Genomic DNA, 20,829 nt, shown 5'->3' with positions numbered 1-20,829 from the left:
TCGAATGAAGCTCTTGGTGAAACTCCATAAAGTAAATCCCATCAAACAAGGATCTCACTCCATTTGTTACCTAGAATGTCATGACTTTATCAACTGTCAAAGCTTTCAATATGCTTTCTTTGTGTTAAAGAACAAACAAACAAAAAACCCTGTATTTATTTCTAACTATGTCAGTGTTAAAAAGCAAAATGCCCTTAAATAGATATGAATCTCCTTTTATGGCAAGATCATATAGAATCCACAATGTTTCTCAGATTCTGCACACTTTCTTACATTGTTGAAAATTATTTCGGCCAAGTCACCTCTTGCATTTATACTTCTAGGTTTAGCAGATTGTTAATTCAGGCAAATGTCTACTGTTCAAGGTCTAAATACAAGTATGGCAAACTGGAAAATAAGATTTTTTTCATTCCACATAGACAAAGCTTAGAGTCATAACTATGCACTTGGGTTAAGAAATTAAATGTCTTGTCAGCAACAAAGAAATTAATTTTTTTTCCAGTTGATTAGAAAGCATAGAAGGCTTTATCTTTCCAACAGCAAACACCCATAAAAATAAAAAGATTGAATCTGCAACAATGAAGGTAAAATTCAAATGAAGATAGCCTTTTTACCTGAACAAGCAAATATGGATGTCAAGTTGTAATGGAGGAAAAGTCTGACAGAGTGAAGGCCAGAGTGGAAACATAGGAATATTAAGGTGCATGATGACTTATATTGTAAACCGGTGGAAGAGCCCAGGAGAAAGACTACCAAATTGAGATTTTCCTCTACCTAGCAAAAAAACATCACCCACTGCTTGCTGCACCTTGGGAACAGAAGTTTAAGACCACCACATCTTACTTTTCAGCGGAAGTTGCTACTGCTCGCAACCCTACCCTGTTCCCTCTTTATTCCCCCCATCATCCTGCCTTCGCCAGAGCCAGCACATGGTAACACATTCCTCCCTAGAAACCCTTTCCTCTGCAAAACTTGCTCAAATAGGACAAGGGATAACTGGGAACATGAAGATTCCCTTTTGTCTGTAGAGACCAGAGTGATGAAAAATAATGCATGGCTTATCTAGAGCCTTAGTAAGAAATTCCAAGGAATTTTTGGTGGCCTCTGAAAGGCATACGTTAACTTGGAAAGAAACAATGCAGTCTTGTGAGAGAACGCAAAACGTTTAAATCTAACCCTTCTTAATATGATGATCCACTTTGGGTCAACACCCAACTAGGCTAGACCCTCCTAGGAATCAATGTGAGTCTGCGTTGCCTCAGAGATACCAAACTCTCTCTCGAGAGAGGAAAAGCTGGATGAAAACCTGGATTTCCCTGCAGACAGATGGGACCACCTCTTTAGAGAAACCATGTAGCTCTAGAGCTAATATATTGATTAAATCTCGGCTACCACTAACTAGATGTGTGTTCTTAACATGAAAAATTCTCTGTGCCTCGGTTTCATCATCTGGGTTCATCATCTCCTGGGTTGTAGTAAGGATTAAATGAGTCACTTCAGGGGCGCCTGGGTGGCTCAGTGAGCTAAGCCCCTGCTTTTAGCTCAGGTCATGATCCCAGGGTCCTGGGATTGAGCCCCGCATCAGGCTCTCTGCTCAGTGGGGAGCCTGCTATCCCCTCTCTCTCTGCCTGCCTCTTTGCCTGCTCATAATCTCTCTCTCTGTCAAATAAATGAATAAAATCTTAAAAAAAAAAATGAGTCAGTTCACATAAAGCACTTTTTTTTTTTTTAAAGATTTTATTTATTTATTTGTCAGAGAGAGAGCGAGCGAGAGCGAGCACAGGCAGACAGAGTGGAAGAGAGTCAGAGGGAGAAGCAGGCTCCCTGCGGAGCAAGGAGCCCGATGTGGGACTTGATCCCAGGACGCTGGGATCATGACCTGAGCCGAAGGCAACTGAGCCACCCAGGTGTCCCCACATAAAGCACTTTGAACTGTGTCCCACACTGGAAGTTCTCAGTAAGTCAATTATTATTGTCATTTTTGCCTGAATCCCAAATCTCACTAAGTTCATCTGTCTGAGTTAAAATTTTTATCCTTTTGCTGATAGTTCCGGAGGTGAAAACCAGATCTAAACTGTTGTTGCTAGAAGCCTATGGTTGCAAATATACCCACCTGAAATTTAAGTGCTAGTAGGTTTGACAGCCCTTCTTGATCTGCAAGCCACCTGGTTCTACCAAGTCAGGAGAAGAAACCTTATGGGAATCAAGTCTGGTATTTATTTAATACCTTGAAATCTACATTCTTAGTCCCAGAACCCTCATCAAATTTCTGATACACTCACTTTTCCTTCTATTTAATCTTCACTATTTAAATAACTTAAAAGATTTATTACAGGTGCACTTGGGTGGCTCAGTCAGTTAAGTCCCCGAATTTTGATTTCGGCTCGGGTCATGATCTCTGGGTTTTGAGACGGAGTCCCACATTAGGCTCTGTGCTCAATGCAGAGCCTGCCTGAGATTGTCTCTCTCCCTCTCCCTCTGTCCCTCCCCTGACTCATGCATGCATGCTTTCTCTAAATAAATAAATAAAATCTTTAGAAATAAATAAATAAAATAAAAGATTGATTACACAGTGTACAGTTTAATAATTCCAAGCACATAATCTATAATCACATACATAAGAGCCCTCCAGGCAATACACTCCATACTGGGAAAGGGAAATGACAAGAGCTATCAGCTGGAAATTCTAGGTTCTAGGACTCAACACATACCAGAGTCACCTTGGGCAAGAGTCTATTACTGAATTTCAGGGTATTCATCTGTAAATGGTAAAATTTGGTGCAAATTCTATAAATAACAGAGGATGTAACAGACTGATAGTTATGTTTCTAAAGTTATTCTGTTATCTGTTATCAAGTAAAATAATACCCCTTATTTTCCAGACCTCAGATTCCTGATCCTCTTAACCACCTGGAAAGTGGCCTTTGAAATCATTATTTTAAAGGCGGGGTATCTCTTACACTTGGCTAGAGAAGACTTCAGGTCTTTATTCAAGGTTATTAACTCTTGATTTACCTAAAATGCTAATAATTTTGGTTATTTCTTATTCTGGCTATAACATATTAAAAAGCAAAGGGGCTGGGATGACACAGCAGGTTCACTGGGAGCTAAAATTACAGCCCACAGACAAAAACAGCCACGATGTGTAGTCCACTGCTGGTCTAGAAAGCAAACGATCTTGTATGTCAAAAAAAAAAAAAAGTGAAAATACATCTAACATATATTCTATCAAAGAAACAAAAAATACCCATTTTGGAAGGATTCTTTCAAAAATAACTTAAACTGAGGGTTGCCGGGGGGAGGGGGTTGCGGAGAAGGGGGTGGGATTATGGACATTGGGGAGGGTATGTGATTTGGTGAGTGCTGTGAAGTGTGTAAACCTGGTGATTCACAGACCTGGGGATAAAAATATATGTTTATAAAAAATATATGTTTATAAAAAATAAAAAATTTAAAAAAAAAAAGGAAAAAAAAATAACTCATTTTTTTAAGGTTAGCATTTTAAGGAATAAACTAGTTATCTTCAAAACCGCCTTAATGTGAAACAATCCTGTCCCAGCAACCTTATATTTTCTAAGTTTCACAATACCAGACCTTTAAAAATAGCCCTTTCTAGGTTTTAGGCAATGGGAAAAGATAGGTGAAAATTTACATCATTTCAGCATACACAACTGGGTAAGTGAAGCTGTGATAATTTTGAGCGGTTTTAAAATAGAACCTTACTACAGCTTTCACTCAAGTGCTTCCATGAATAGAAAAATAGAAAACAAGAGACTGTTAGGAAATCCTTACACCAAGCAAACCCAGAATCAACTGATGACAGAACATCGGGCAAGAGATTATGAAGCGTCAGGAAGGAGGAACGGAACACCTGTTACAGGTCTGCTCCACATGCCAGTCTCCCCCACACTGCCCCTTGGCTGGTTCTCCATGTACCATTTGATAAGCTAAGGCTCAGAGTAGTGCCATGATTTCCCCAAGTGACAGAATCAGAATGCAAATTGAAACCTTTCGCTCTAACCTAAAGCATACTTTCCACCATGCCACACTATTACTTTGCTCATTGCACAAATCCTGACTGCACCTCTCCCTTGCGTCCAGCAGTTCTCGATGCTGATGGGCCATGCATTCCTTCATCCCTCTTAGCATTCCCACTTCTTACCATCCAAGCTTTTTTTTTTATCCCACAGTTACCAAAGGCTCTCTTGGCATATGGTATAACACTTCAAGTAAGTATGAATCCAAGGGTTTCTGGGTGGCTTAGTGGGTTGAGCCACCAACTCTTGATTTCAACTCAGGTCATGATCCCAGGGTGGTAAGACTAAGCCCCAAGTGGGGCTCCATGCTCAGCAGGGAGTCTGCTCTAGGATTCTCCCTCTCCCTTTCCCTCTGCCCCCACCACTCACTTGTACATGTGCACACTCTCACTCTCTCTAAATCTTCAAAATAAGTAAATAAATATGAATCCAATTCTCTAAAAAGGAATATGCTTCTCCTCTGTAATTATGCAAACTTTTCAAATTAACACCGTGACAACACCAAACAACACAGTGCACTAGAAGAGTAAAATTTCCATTACCCTAAGGCTCAGGGCGGCCTGACCAAATTAATGCAATTCCAAGGGAACCAATTTATACCAAAGGAGATGTGGATTTACCTTATAAGGTTTAATCTTACATTTCTGAAATCATTAACCAATAAAAATAAGCAATAGCTCCCCAACATACAGAAAATAATTATGCTTAGAGGAAAAAAAAACACTCAGCCCACCCTACAAATGAATGGGATTTAAACACTCTACTGAGCATTATGCTTTGCTCAAGAGGACTATGGCAGACTTTCTGTAGGGCACTTCTGCAGTATTACATCAAACTATGTATACACATGTCCTATGACCCAGCAATCCTGCTACTAGGTTTATGCCCCTAAGAAACTCTTACACAGGAAGAGGGTCCACAGGTCCATTACAATATGGCTTGTGTTGCAGAGACCTGAAGGAAATCTAGATGTTGTCCCATGAGGAAATGAAAGAGTGTTAGATACCCTCCACGGGATACTCTCCAACAGTTAGCTAGATGGGAGAGATATACCAGTTACAGGCATAGGTTTTTAAACATTGTTTTGAGTAGAGATCTGTGGTAAAACATTATTTATAAAATAAAATTAAATGCCATTAAAACTGTAATATCTGGGGCGCCTGGGTGGCTCAGTGATTTAAGCCTCTGCCTTCGGCTCAGGTCATGGTCTCAGGGTCCTGGGATCGAGCCCCACATCGGGCTCTCTGCTCAGCGGGGAGCCTGCTTCCCCCTGCCTCTCTGCCTACTTGTGATCTCTCTCTGTCTATCAAATAGATAAATAAAAATCTTTAAAAAAAAACTGTAATATCTATGTTTATAAGAACACATGCAAATTGGGGCACTGGGTGGCTAAGATGGTTAAGCATCTGCCTTCGGCTCAGGTCATAATCCCAGGGTCCTGGGATGGAGCCCCACATCGGGTTCCCTCCTTGGCGGAGAGTCTACTTCTCCCTCTGCCCTTCCCCCCGCTTGTGCTCATACTCTCTCTCTCTCTGTCATTCAGCTCTCTCTCAAGTAAATAATTTTTAAAAGAATTATTAAAAAAAAAAAAACTCATACAAATAAAGACCATGTCAAACACTTTAGGATTATTGCCTCATTAGGATAGGCGTGGGGAGAGTAAGATGACAGGAGAGGGACAAGAATGAAAACATTCTACAGTACTGGGCCTCATCCAGGCCAATGACGCAGTGTGCCATGAATGAGAAAGATGATCAACGGCATGAATGGCATGTGTACAGCAGCCCTCTCCACCTGAAGTTATGTGAAAATTAAGGGATATTGGTCATAATCACCAAAGCATGCTATTTATGAAAGCATGACTTCTTTTCTACTATTCTTCAAGTCAATGTGAAATACTGATTTTTACCACTAATATTTGTTGTACATAGTAAAGATTCAATAAATAGCATGTTATTGAAAAGAATACATGCATTCAAAAAATACTTATTTCATAAACACAGAGGAAATATCTTTGCTGGCTCACAGGTAACACAGAGGAAAATTACTAGTTATTGATGAAAGGTTTTTACATGAATTTATCAGAAGTTGGCCTGTTTTGAACAAAGACAAATGATCAAAAACTTGGCCAATTTAAAGTGCACACCCTTAAACACAAGGGGCTTGCTGTGTGCATGTAAAAAGAAAATATTCAATCAGATTTGGATACTATATCTGTTAAGAATAATAAATATAGGGGCACCTAGGTGGATCAGTCATTTAAGCATTGACTCAATTTCAGCTCAGGTCTTGATCTCAGAGTAATGAGTTTAAGCCCGGTGTTGGGCTCTATGCTTGGCATGGAGCCTACTTTAAAAAGTAGTAATAATAAATATAAAAAATAATAAATATGAAAATATGTTCTTTATATATTTTGGATATTAAACCCTTCTCAGATACATTATTCACAAATACCCTCTCCCATTTGGTGGGCTGTTTGTTTTGTCGATGGTTTCCTTCAGGATGCAAAAGCTTTTTATTTTGGTGTAGTCCCCAGTAGTTGAATTTTGCTTTTGTTTAGAGTACATTTATCATTTATCGTGATGAGCACTGAGTAATGTAGAGAACTGTTGTATCATTATATTATAGACCTAAAACTAATATAATACTGTATGTTAATTATGCTATAATTAGGGGAGGGGTTAGGGAAAGGGTGGTAGAGTTATGGACATTGGGGAGGGTATGTGCTATGGTGAGTGCTGTGAAGTGTGTAAACCTGGCGATTCACAGACCTGTACCCCTGGGGCTAATAATACATTATATGTTCATTAAAAATTTTTAAAAATTATTTTAAAAATTATGCTATAATTAAAAATATACTAGGGGCATCTGGGTGGCTTAGTCAGTTAAGCATCTGACTCTTGATCTCAGCTCAGGTCTTGATCTCAGGGTCATAAGTTTGAGCCTCACCCTGGGCTCTATGCTGGCTGTGGAGTCAACTCAAAAATATATTTATATCTATCTATCTATCTATCTATCTAGAAGGAACTCAGTGTGCTTTTGATATTGTTCTCCCCAATATAATGGAATAAGATACCAATTAATTTGGGGGTATCAAGTTTGATTTTTAAAATAACCTACTATTATCTCCAAAGAAGACACTAAAAATATTTTTAAGTTACTGCATTTCAATTTTAACCACAACACTAAATCATTTTAACATATTTCAATGCAATTTTAGGGGAAAAAAAAAACCTAAATTACACTTAACACATTGGGTCTTATGTCTACTAATGGGTAGTTACTAACTGTTCTCTTAATACTGATTAAGTTCAAGTCATCTGTAAAACACACTGAGACAAAAAATCTGGCAGAATTCATCCTCAGATTGCTTTCACCTTGCAGAAAGTTCTTCCAGACTTCAAAATACCATTTTCTTAAACTGCAAAAGGCTCCTGCTGTTTAATAGTACTGAGCACTGGCAGGGAAAAACTATAAATAACTTCTTACACGTTTAAAAAAATAATACTTTCCAAGTATTACAAAAATTCTTTTTATAACTTTCCAATCTTTTCTTCTTGAAAAATTATCTGTATTCTTAGTTCATTTTCTAGGGAACACCTACAAGCAGACCCTTGGTTATTTTGAAGGGACAATAGCAATCTCATGACCAATTTCTAGACACTGCTGTCTAATTGAAGTAGACTAATACTCAATCTCTATGATTGAGAGGCTTTTAAGTGCAAAGAGTAAAACTGGGAGGTAAAAAATGACAGAGAGATTGAAGAAAAGGGCTTCATCAGGCAGCCACAGTCTAAGAATCAGCTACCTCAGGCCTGGGGGTGTTCTGGAACATACTAGAAGACAACTCAGTGGGATAAGAAGGGATGTGAAAATCAGCTGGGGAGTTGGACTACATGCCTCTCAATGTATGTAAGTCCCATCTCTCATGATTCAAAGGAAGTTCAAGAAGAAGCTCTAAGTTGTTCTTGGAAACCAAATATACAAATATACCTGAAATCTCGCTCAAGAGTCACAATTACAGCCTTTGTAAATCCCTCCAATTTCAAAGTGGAGACTGAAAAGTAGCACACTTTAGCCAAATCAGCAAAGGCAGAAAGCTCACCTAACTCTCTCTCCTTTAATACAAGAAATAAGACCCTTCAAGGGGCATTTATTTTATTTTGTGTTTATTTCCAGTTTTTATTTAAATTCTATTAACATAGAGTGTAATATTAGTTTGGGGAGTAGAATTTAGTGGTTCATCCCTTACATATAACACCCAGTGCCCATCACAAGTGCTCTCCTTAACACCCAATACCCATTTAACTCATATCCCCATCCACCTCCCTCCGTCAACCCTCAGTCTGTTTCTCAGTAGTTAAGAGTCTGTTTTATGGTTTGCTTCTCTCTCTCTCTCTCCTCTCTCCCACTCTTTCCCCGGCTCTGTCCATCAACTGATAAATGGATGAAGTTATGGCGCACACACACACACACACACAAAATGGAATATTAGGCATAAAAAAGAATGTAATCTTGTCATTTGCAATGACGTGGATGGAGGTAGAGTGTATTATGCTAAGCTAAATAAATCAGTCAGAGAAAGACAAATACCATATGATTCATTCATATGTGGAATTTAAGAATTAAAAGGACATTTGTATCTTGACTTTAGACTCTGAAGAACAACCAGAATGGAAAATATTCTGTAATTAAATCCAAGTCTCAAAAGATAATTTGGACTACACTTTCTTCAAGTGTCAAGAAAACACCTCTATTTAAATTTATTTAAAATAAATAAATAAAAGCATGAGGGTGATACATTCAAAGCCCTAAGTGAGAACTGGAAGATGACCGAGGGGTCAATGGATGGAGAAGCATGGCAGGGAAGTATCCCCCACCCACCCAGATCCCCCTCCCAGGTGAAGGCAGATGATGGTGCATTCAGCTCAAAGACACACGTGCTTAACTTCTTGGTCTTGCCTTAGTGCCAAGAATGGAGTAAAGACTGACTCTCTGAATTTCACACAAAGGGAAGGAGACGGACTTCAACGCTGCTCTAGGAAAAGCACTTTTACAGTGCTGTTGGTCAAATCATACTGAGAAAAACATTTGGATTCGAGGGTCTGTACTATCCGCTGCTGTGGTAGAGATTAAGTCTTCGCACCAAGTGAATGCAGTAATTATCATCCATTAGGACGGCTAACCACCCACATACCTGTGCATCACACCTGCTCAGTAACACCTAAGGATCTGTGGCTTTTTTTTTTTTTTTTTTACTTTGAGAGCCATGTAATTTAATTATTACTGATCAGGAAGTGGACTTCAAAGAAAAAGCCAAAAATATTGGTTCTCTTTTGGCTTTCTATACAGCTTTGCTATAGGACAATGGGCAAAACATTATGAAATTCTCTACACTGACATTGATATCTCCTAATCAGTATAACTAGGCATTAAGCAACCTTCTAGACTGGGCCTTATAGGAAGAAAAAAGAATTGCCTTCATATAAAACACCCCCAAAATAACTTTTTAAACAAGTTAGGCAATTTTTAATCATAAAGAGTACCTCCATACAGCAGCTCTTGAGGAGAGCTATCAAGTGAAAACAAGGAAAATGCAGTCTGGGCACAGTGGTGATGGTGCTGGGTGCAGAGATGCCTGCTGCCTTCAATCCACACACCTGAAAACCCTGACTCAAACTGCTCTTATCAAAATAATATCTAATCTTCAACATTTTGAGGAACCTCCATGCTGTTTTCCAGAGAGGTTGCACCAGCTTGCATTCCCACCAACAGTGTAGGAGGGTTCCCCTTTCTCCGCATCCTCACCAGCATCTGTCATTTCCTGACTTGTTGATTTTAGCCATTCTGACTGGTGTGAGGTGATATCGCATTGTGGTTTTGATTTGTATTTCCCTGATGCCGAGTGATATGGAGCACTTTTTCATGTGTCTGTTGGCCATCTGGATGTCTTCTTTGCAGAAATGTCTGTTCATGTCCTCTGCCCATTTCTTGATTGGATTATTCGTTCTTTGGGTGTTGAGTTTGCTAAGTTCTTTATAGATTCTGGACACTAGTCCTTTATCTGATATGTCGTTTGCAAATATCTTCTCCCATTCTGTCAGTTGTCTTTTGATTTTGTTAACTGTTTCCTTTGCTGTGCAAAAGCTTTTGATCTTGATGAAATCCCAATAGTTCATTTTTGCCCTTGCTTCCCTTGCCTTTTGCGTTGTTCCTAGGAAGATGTTGCTGCGGCTGAGGTCGAAGAGGTTGCTGCCTGTGTTCTCCTCAAGGATTTTGATGGATTCCTTTCGCACATTGAGGTCCTTCATCCATTTTGAGTCTATTTTCGTGTGTGGTGTAAGGAAATGGTCCAATTTCATTTTTCTGCATGTGGCTGTCCAATTTTCCCAGCACCATTTATTGAAGAGGCTGTCTTTTTTCCATTGGACATTCTTTCCTGCTTTGTCGAAGATGAGTTGACCATAGAGTTGAGAGTCTATTTCTGGGCTCTCTATTCTGTTCCATTGATCTATGGGTCTGTTTTTGTGCCAGTACCATGCTGTCTTGATGATGACAGCTTTGTAATAGAGCTTGAAGTCCGGGATTGTGATGCCACCAACGTTGGCTTTTTTTTTCAATATCCCTTTAGCTATTCGAGGTCTTTTCTGGTTCCATATAAATTTTAGAATTATTTGTTCCATTTCTTTGAAAAAGATGGATGGTACTTTGATAGGAATTGCATTAAATGTGTAGATTGCTTTAGGTAGCATAGACATTTTCACAATATTTATTCTTCCAATCCAGGAACTTGGAACATTTTTCCATTTCTTTGTGTCTTCCTCAATTTCTTTCATGAGTACTTTATAGTTTTCTGAGTATAGATTCTGTGTCTCTTTGGTTAGGTTTATTCCTAGGTATCTTACAGTTTTGGGTGCAATTGTAAATGGGATTGACTCCTTAATTTCCCTTTCTTCTGTCTTGCTGTTGGTGTAGAGAAATGCAATTGATTTCTGTGCATTGATTTTATATCCTGACACTTTACTGAATTCCTGTATAAGTTCTAGCAGTTTTGGAGAAGGGGGTGGTATTATGGACATTGGGGAGGGTATGTGCTTTGGTGAGTGCTGTGAAGTGTGTAAACCTGGTGATTCACAGACCTGTACCCCTGGGGATAAAAATATATGTTTATAAAAAATAAAAAATTATATTAAATAAAAAAAAAAAAAAAAAATAAAAAGTGGGCCTTAATTAGAAAAAAAAATAATAATAATCTAATCATGTCTTAGAGTTTGTTCCTTTTTTTTTATAGTTCACCAAATCAAAAGGACACAAAGAGCCCAGGTATTCGAAGCTGGTGAAAAGACAGATATAGCAGCGCTGTCACTAAATGTTTACATTCAGTCACAAGTACCTTAGTGATTATACAGGAACAGAGTTAACTAAACAAAGGGAAACATGCACATCGGCATTGCTAACCTTGGTGAAATATCAGTTCTCCATCTTTATAGTTCATGAAACTGCTCCTAGCTGGAAAGCTGGATCAGGTAGAGATACCAGTGAGAGAAGGATGCAAAATAACTCCCTGTATCAACAGTCCATCACTCATATGTACCCAGTAAAGACTGTTCCTTAACAAACATTGACTCATTGGCAAGAAAAAATGAGTGCTCAGAAGAGTTCCTGCCCCCACACCCAACCAAAAGCTTTATCTACTCATCCTTGAATTAATCCTTCAAAATTCAGCTCAACCATCTCATCCCACCCTGAATTATAAGAAGTTATATCTCATTCTTCTTTGTTTCCCCATAATGTAACAAAGCACAGTGGGACTGAGTGAGGGCTGGCGAGGCTAACAGTCACATAAAGAAACCCTTTACCATCATCTGAATAGCTTTAAAGAGCAAAGCATCTCCTCGGGGTCAAGTACCAGGTCAGTCAGTGCTTAATGAATAAATACTAACAGTGATGAGGAAGAGCCTCAGACGCAATTGAGTCTCTAAGAAATTCTAGGGATTTATAAGAGACATAGTCTTGTCTTTATGCTGCGAGATCCTGCCTGTCACATAGCTTAGCCTGATTTATTGCATGTGTGAAGTCATTTGGGCAAAAAATAAAGGAAGAAGAAATTATATGTGCACTCTACAATGTGTTAGAGATTTTCTGCCTCTTACTTGAAAAAATATGCCTGTAAGAAAGATAAATACATTTTTCATTTAAAAATTATCTTAATTGAAATAAGGACTTCAAACTACTGCAGAAATGGTCTTATGGAAAAGCTGTTATAGATTGGTTTTTAAATATAGCTGAAACATAAACCACATGGATATCATCATGGAAGATGAATTAGGTTGACTGTTTACAAAGATCACTTTTATAAGCAAATCATAATAAACAATAGTTAGGATTCTAATACTGGGGATTCTAATATTACAATTAATTTTAAAGGATTAGTGAAAATTACTCTAAATGATGATTCTAGCCTATGAATCATCAAAAACAATGGTTCTAGAAATAACACACTTCTTATTGGTATCAGATGGCCAAGAATCTTAATGAGCCCTTTTATCTGATGTCAAGCTCTTACTTTATATAAATCTATACTGTAGTAAGAGGAAATTTTAATATAGTATTGTTTAAGGCTAGATATACACAAAGTATAACAGTACTGAAAATAAAGAGAGATGTAAAAGACAAGTGATGCAGAATTTATTTATCTGAGTTCACCTTTGTAGTTTTTTTCAAACATAATTCCAGTGGGATTCCTTCATCACTAACAAGTGTCTCAACTCTCAAAGGCTGTGATAGTGGGCACCACTGAGTTCTGATCCCGGCTGTCACTTACTAGCTGTGCGATTTTGTTTCTTTCTCTAAGCCTGCTTTTTCTCTCACTCCATCTCTCACCTCTCTTGCTTACCTTCAGACCCTTACATTCTAACCCTCAAACCTTTGGCCAACTCCTAAGTCTCAGATCTGAGCTTAGACATCTAAGCTTCCCATCCATTCCCATCCCTACTACGTACGAATAAAGCATCCTTTCTTCCTCCCCTCAAACCCTGCCCTGTCCCCGAACCCCACCATGGCACAATTCAGACTGTCACTTAAACAGCTATAAACTTTGTTCTCTTCCATTATTCTGTAAGCTTCATGAGGCAAGGACTTTTCTTTGATGGCTTCAACAATGTCTGGCACTTAGCAGGTACTACATACGCATTTCTGAAATAAGAAGTGCCCAGAATAGCACTTTATAAAAGGTTTCAATCCATGGAAATCTACTGATAAATCTGCCAAGGCTAGAAAGAACTTCATGCACTTGGCTAATAGAGAACGTCAACATGAAATGTCCATTTAAGTGTAATATTTCTTGTCATTCACAAAACCATGGTTGCAGATATTAACGATTATACAATCTAACATCGTGGCAACATCAGAGCAAAAGGGATGTTCCTCCATGACAGGAAAAAGTTTATATCTCGAGACAGACAGATAAACTTCTTTTATCAGATAATAGTAATTATACCCCCCAGAATGCGGCTTTTTTCACCTGTCAGAAAAAATAAGATCTACATTCAGTAACTACCATGATTAACTCATCTCAGATGCCTAGTATCATCTAATCCTCTCTGCTTTTCAATTTTTTGTCAAGATTAACTTCTGCCACAATTTTTATAAATTTATCTGTCTTCAAAAGACCAAGAAGTGAAGTGCCCAGTTGGTTCAGGCAGGAGAGCATGCAAATCCTGATCTCAGGGTCATGAATTCAAGTCCTACTCTGGGTGTGGAGCCTACTTAAAAAAAATAAAAAATAAAAAAGACCAAGAAGTGGCCAAAGAATTAATCAGATTCAAGTTTTACTTGCCCACACTGTGCCTTAGGGTGGATACCTGGGAAGGGTCTTTTTTAATCATTAGTGAAGACACAGCCTCTTAATTCATTAGATATGTCTTCTATTTCCTCAATTAAATAAATAGTGCAATATGATCCCACTGACAGTTAGATCCCTTTGATTTTGCTAGAAATTCTTAGATGACTTTTTTTTTTCTCTGTGGGACTAGAGGGTATAGCCACAGATTTCTCTTTTCTGGCCAATCACAGTATTATCTCTGGGAACTTAGAGTCTAAATCTAGCCCTTATGACCCTCCTTATTTCCTCAGCCTGGTGTTGCATTTCCCTGGGTTCCAACACCTATAACAATTATTGTCAATACGCAAGAGGGTATGGGATAAGAAAGTCTCATAATTACTACAGGCAGAGAGCAAACATCCACTGTCTTTAACCACCCAAGAGTTATACTAAATCTCATCTACCTATGGAAATAAAGAATCAGTACATAAATACCAGTGGCTTAACTCAAATTTTATTTTTAATGTTTCTGTTATTATGTTTAAATATGGGGGCACCTGGGTGGCTCAGTGGGTTAAAGCCTCTGCCTTCGGCTCAGGTCATGATCTCGGGGTCCTGGGATCGAGACCCGCATTGGGCTCGTGGGGAGCCTGCTTCCTCCTCTCTCTACCTGCCTCTCTGACTGCTTGTAATCTCTGTCTATCAAATAGGTAAATAAAATCTTTAAAAAAAAAATATGAAAGTCATTTCTCAAACTATTTTGAAATTAGGTCAGATACACATCCTAAAAACTGGTACTAGAACCTATTAATATGTAGGCAATATTTACTTTATTATACATTTTTCAAGTTTCTGGACCCGATCTACCAGCATATAGATGTGTCATCCAAAGCATCCAAAGTAATATGGGGTTAACTCTCCAACCAGAAATGCCAAGGGAGACCAAAATGTACTCACCTCCTCAGAGAAAATATGGCAAAAAGAAGAGCTACCCAGCACTACAGAATCAAAATGTTCAGACCTAGACAGGAAAAGATGCCTGCAGGAGAGGAAACCCTGTAGCAGCTCATCCCTGACAGCAATGGGAAACTTAGAACACTCAAAGGCTTCTAGAACATATGAAAATCAATATTCATCCGCATCATACTACACATGACACAGTGGCAATCAATACTTAGAGCAACTTTGAGGACCTCTACCTGTTAAGATTCCCCAGCATCACAGAAATGTCTTCAAAGCCACCAAAATAGTTTGACCCTTCCTAAAGTACATAAATGCAAAAGAGACCAAAATCTCTCAAAACAGTACTTGGAAATTATAGTAGGAATATTAGCTAGGAAAGATCTACCAATTAATAAGTGGAAGCTTAATGCTGAATGTCTCACTGCAATAATAAAAGAATTAGGATGTGTGCTCATTTTTTAAGGCCACCATAACAAAGTACCATAGCCTGGCGACTGAAACAACAGAAACTTATTTCCTCCTGGTCCTGGAGATTGGAAGTCCAAGATCAAGGAGTGCACAGGGTTGGTTTCCTCTGAGATCTCTCTCCTTGGCTTGCAGATGGCCACCTTCCCACCGTGTCTTCACATGGTCTTTCCTCTGTGCACACAGAACTCTATGTCCAAATTTCTTCTTCTTATAGGAACACTGGTCATATTGAGTTAGGGCCTACCCTAAGGACTTCATTTTAACTTAATCACCTCTTTAAAGTCCTTTTCTCCAGTAGCCCGTGAGTTGCTCAGTCAGTTAAGCATCTGATTTCAGCTCAGGTCATGATTTCAGGGTCCTGGGATCAAGTCCCACACATCTGGTTCCCCACCCAGCCAGGAGACTCCTTGTCCCTCTGCCTCTCCACCAACTCATGCACATGCTCGCTCACTCTGTCTCTCTCTCAAATAAATAAAATCTTAAAAAATAATAATAAAGTCCTTTTCTCCAAATATGGTTACATTCTGAGGTACTAAGGGTTAGGACTTCAACATATGAATTCAGGAGGGACAAAGTTCAGCCCACACAGATGGTCTGCTCAACAAATGGGATTATTTGAAATCCTACTGGGGACGTCTGGGTTTTCTTTACATTGTTAAATTTGACTAAAATAGTTCAATTCTTTTTTCCTACTTAATGTGAACAGATGAGCAATCATTAGCATTATGCCCAGCTCATTTGTAATTTAACAGTCCAGTGCTGTGATCAAAGCAGAACTGAGTAAGACTCCAGACTGAATCCCATGCTGAATCCCAACACAGGACTAAATCTCACCAGTCCTCAAGCTGCTCAGTTGTAAAATGGGGATTTTCACATCTTCCTCACAGGGGTCTAAAGGTATTTAAATAGGAGAAAATGGGTAAAGGGCTTAGCGGAGGGTGCATCATCATCATTGCTACTGTAGCAGAAAGCCTTCCTTCTGCAGACGTCAGAAGTCAGGAAATAGAGGATTTAACCTATGCATTAGGGCCGACGGGCAAAAAATAAGATGGAAGTGGGGGGTCATCACTGGCGCACTTCCCCAGCCAATCTTTGTTCAGAAGTCCTACAAATCCACAAGCTGAGATGGAAGACAGAACAGTTCAGTCTTGCACTAGCATACAGGCCATCTGCCTCATACTCTTCTTTAGCCACTCACTCCTGGTCCTAACTCCTGGTCTTATTCACTCATGAAAGGAAAATGGGGCAGGAAGCCTGTCTCTTCTCTACATGTTCCTTCTTACAAACCAAATTTAAGTTCAAATCTCCAAATCTGCAGAGCTGAAAGAGACTAAATTTTCCACTTAGAATCCAATGAATCCAAAAGGGCAGTTTGCCTTCCATCTACTCCTTGATAGTTTCAGTTTCTTCAAGTGAAGGGGTTCACCAGTCTTCACTCCCTACAGGAATCTGATGCTTTCCTGCTCCCCACACCTTTGCTCCTCCACTTCCCTGTGTGCATTGTGCTTTTCTCCCTCCCGTATCTCCCCAGCTGGAAAGCATGTGCATGTAGCAGACTCTGCCCTGCCCCACTCTGCCCTGGCCCATGGGGCAGTGTGGGGAGTCAGGGGATTGGGGGCTAGCTGCAAGCAGCTGACTGGGAAGACCCAGATCCTGGACCCAGGACATGTTCTCTATCTAAGAGGAGGCAACAGAAGTATTCAAGAATTGAATATTGAATATTGAATATTGAATATTGAATATTGCCCCCAGAAACAGCCCTCAACCAACAACAGACTGGCAGTTGGTGGACAAAACTGCTGGTTTCTCACCCCTCAGTTAGATGACATCCTAGGGAAGAATTCCCAACTGCCAGGATTCCCTCAGCAGGAATGAGGCCCCAGTGGGTAATCAGCTTTTTTCAGCTCCCTTCTCTTCCACATCTCACTTCCCCACTCTCTGAAGGTATTCCTGGAATGTTTCCCTCAGGTTCTGCTACCAAGGCACCTGAAGCCAAGACAGCATCCTTTAAGATGAACCATCGAATCCCACCTTCCCAATAAAACCTCCCCTTGGCACCAAGGCCTCACTTCCTATCATGTTTTAATACTATTTGTATATATTTTAATCCCATTTTTCCTACTGTGGTTTCCCAAAGAGGAGAATTCTTTTACACAGCTCTGAATTTCCTGGGTCGCTCAGCACAGTATCTTATGCAAACAAGATGCTCAGTAAATGTTTGTTGACTGAATGAAGAATAAATTAACCATAATAATCAACACAAAAGTCAGGCACTTTATTTAACCTAACTGAAACTACATCAGCGTGGCTCTTTTCTTCTTTCAAAAGCATTGCATGAACTACTTTTAATGAGCAAATTACTGTGTGCATATATTTCTTTAAATAAGCATTTTCTAAATATTCATCTTAAATCAAACACCCCTGATTCCCAGAAAAAATCAGAACAAAGACTTTTTCCTAAATCCAGAACTACCTTACTGAATGCATTACTTTGAGTTTTTCATCATGCCATTACACTTATCACTTCTTTGAGTGCCTCCCTTTCCATGTGGTGACACTAAAACCACTTTAACCATCTGCATCCTTACAGCACCCCAACATTCTGCACACACTCATCAGTACACATACCCCATCCCTGAGTGAAGGGAAACATCACCTAGCTCCACATAGAAGAGCATCATAGTTGAGGTCTGGGTACTTCTCTCAGCTGGGCATGCTACACTGATTTTTCTGAGATTCGGGGTGGCCCAATGTCAAATGTCACCACTACCTATGTATGTATCTCAAGGCCAAATCTCATCATGATCCAGGTCTGCAGTGTCTCTCATAGGTTTGTTGGAGGATACAGAAGGCTTAACCTTTGTTGGGGGGCCAGTTACCACTCCATGTTCTAACCAACAGAGTATGTACATAAAAGAATGGGGCTGTATGGGACAAGCTTTGAACCCCAAATACAATTTTCCTAATAAGTAACATTGGAGAATGTGGCTGTAGCCTTGGATTAAGGGGCTTTCCCATGAGCCCACAGAGGTAGACTGACTCAGCCTAGCTACCTGGTTCCACACAGAAGAGCTACCATAACAAGTACCTGAATATTTGTTCTCACTACTGAGTGGAATCTAGAAGCACCAAGCGATTCCCCACCTTTTCCAAAAATAGATATGCTGGTGTGAGACACTCTCAAAGCCTAGTTCCATCATTTTAGAAAAAGCAACCCTGTTAATACCCAGATTATGGCCCAGTGGATGTCAGGTTCTGCACACCCATGCTCACTACCTTCAGTGCGTACCAACCACAGGCTCAACTGTCTCTAATTTTTTCTTCAGTCCTCTTTCAGCAGGGAAAAGATCATATGGTATACCACCCTCTTCTCATCTACAAAGTCAGAAAAAATGCTGACTGAAACAAAAATGGACTTAATGCTGTTCTCATCAGGTCAGAAGCTCGATGAGATCAATGACTCTTTTCTTTAATGCTGAATCCCCCAACACACACACACACACACACACACACACACACAGGCGCACGCACAGTGGGTGGGGGGGACTTTCTGATGTCTCTTCTTATAAGAACACTAATCCTATCAGATTAGGGATCTACCCTATAACTTCACTTAAACTAATTAACTCCTTATAGGCTCTATTTCCAAAGATAGTCATGTTGGGGGTTAAGACTTCAATACAGGAATTTTTGAGAGGCACAATTCAGTCCACAGCATTGGATGCACCCTTTCCAATTAGAAGACATGTAAGTACCACACATGATCTCATTTAATCCTTACAACAACCTGCAGCTTAAGAAGAAAACTAAAGCTTAAGAAGTTAATAATATACCCACACAATATAATATTATGTATTTCTTTATTTAGTTTTAGGAACTTCCTTCTCCTTATTTATTTGTTTGTTTGTTTGTTTGAGAAAGAGAGAGAACATACATATACACAAGGGGGCAGAGGAAGAGAGAGAATCTAAGCAGGATCCACAGGCAGTATGGAGCCAACTCGGATCTTGATCCCACAACCTTGAGATCATGACTGGAGCTAAAATCTAGAGTCAGACACTGAACTGACTGAGCCACTTAAGTGCGCCACAATGTCGTATTATTTGATGCAACATAGATGAACCTTGAAAACATTATGCTAAGTAAGAGGGGCGTCACAAAAGGCTACAAGTTGTATGAATTCATTTATATGAAATGCCCAGAACAGGCAAATGCACAGAGACAAAAAGTAGATGAGTGGTCGCCAAGGGCTTAGAGAAGAGGGGAAAGGAAAGGTACAGGGTTTCTTTTGTAGAGAAACAAAAATGTTCTGGAATTAGATGGTGATATAACTGCACAAGTCTATGAATATAACACAAACCACTGGATGGTACACTTTAAATGAGTGAATTTTATGGCATGGGAGTTATTTAAACTGTTACTAAAAAGAAGAAACTTGCCCAAGGTCACACGGCTGGTAAATGGCAGCCCCCAGATTCAAACTCAGGTTGTCTGATTCTAGAACCTGTGCTCTCAACCTTTATGTAGCTCTGATTACTGTTATTCCCTAAAACAGGTGAAGACACCAGCAAATTAAATGGTAGGTAATCGGTTTGGGCATAATTCCAATCACAAGTATGAAGGAGACAATCATTGGAATCCCCCGGACTTCCAGGATCAATATACACTAAGCACGGTTAATCTAGTAAAACTTCTTAAAAGATTCTGAACTTGTTAAACCAGTTAATCTAGAAGGGAAACAAAACAAAATTGAAAGGGGGAATATCCTAAAAGGAAAATGACCAAAAGTCCTGTGAGGCCGCAGCAAGGATTTTTTTGGGCTAAGTAACATGTAAATCCAACGGTGTGACATCCATGCTTACTGCCCGCCTATGGCTTTCCACCAAACACATCTCTGTAGATGCTCTGTGGGTGATGGCCCTCCATGACCTGGCTACATGGCTTCCTCTCGGCCTCGTCTCCTCATTCCACCCCACTGCACTTGCCCTCCCCACTGTCCTCAGCTTTCTAGCTTTGGGGGTGACTCATATTTGACAATCAGGTTTCAACTCAATGTCCCTCCTCTGACAGACTTTCTGGCTTCTGTGACATCCAAATCATGTTGGCCACCTCCACGTGTGGCTCCTCTGATCACATATGATCTGTCTTTAGTGAGTGAGTGAAGCTCTATGGTGGGAGATGGGGACCCTCCCCATCCTATTCCCAGCAGCATCAGCACCACTGTGGTCCCAGGCATACAATGGATGCTTGCTCAACATTTGCTGAACAAACACATCTCTGCCAAGATATGTCTCAGCAAGTCGGGGCCTTACTTGTCCACACTATAAAAGCACAGAGTCAGCAAGTCCCCCCTGTCAGGAACCCACCTCAGGTAGTCTTCATAAGCTGGCAGCACAGGCCTGGCAAACGCATGAACCATTTAGATTCCGTGGCCACTGCTTTGATTAGTTTGTGTTGATATCCATATGCTCTCATTCCTTCACTGAGCCCACATACTTATCATATACATTTTTCTTTCCTATTCTTCAACAATTTAAA

The 20,829-nt window shown here is 39.7% G+C and overlaps 1 protein-coding gene across 3 annotated transcripts in view; it reads right to left on the bottom strand.

Moving 5' to 3' along the window:
• Positions 1 to 20,829, bottom strand: part of ADAM23 (ADAM metallopeptidase domain 23) — a 171,298-nt gene that overhangs the window by 102,422 nt on the left and 48,047 nt on the right. The gene's annotated exons all lie outside the window — the stretch shown is intronic.

Source organism: Mustela putorius, unplaced genomic scaffold (genome assembly GCF_011764305.1).
Source record: "Mustela putorius furo isolate JIRA1106 unplaced genomic scaffold, ASM1176430v1.1 tig00000275_pilon_pilon_pilon, whole genome shotgun sequence".
Classification (NCBI taxonomy): Eukaryota; Metazoa; Chordata; class Mammalia; order Carnivora; family Mustelidae; genus Mustela; species Mustela putorius.
The sequence above is the reverse complement of the archived record's forward strand: the minus strand, read 5'-3'. Positions and strand labels throughout refer to the sequence as shown.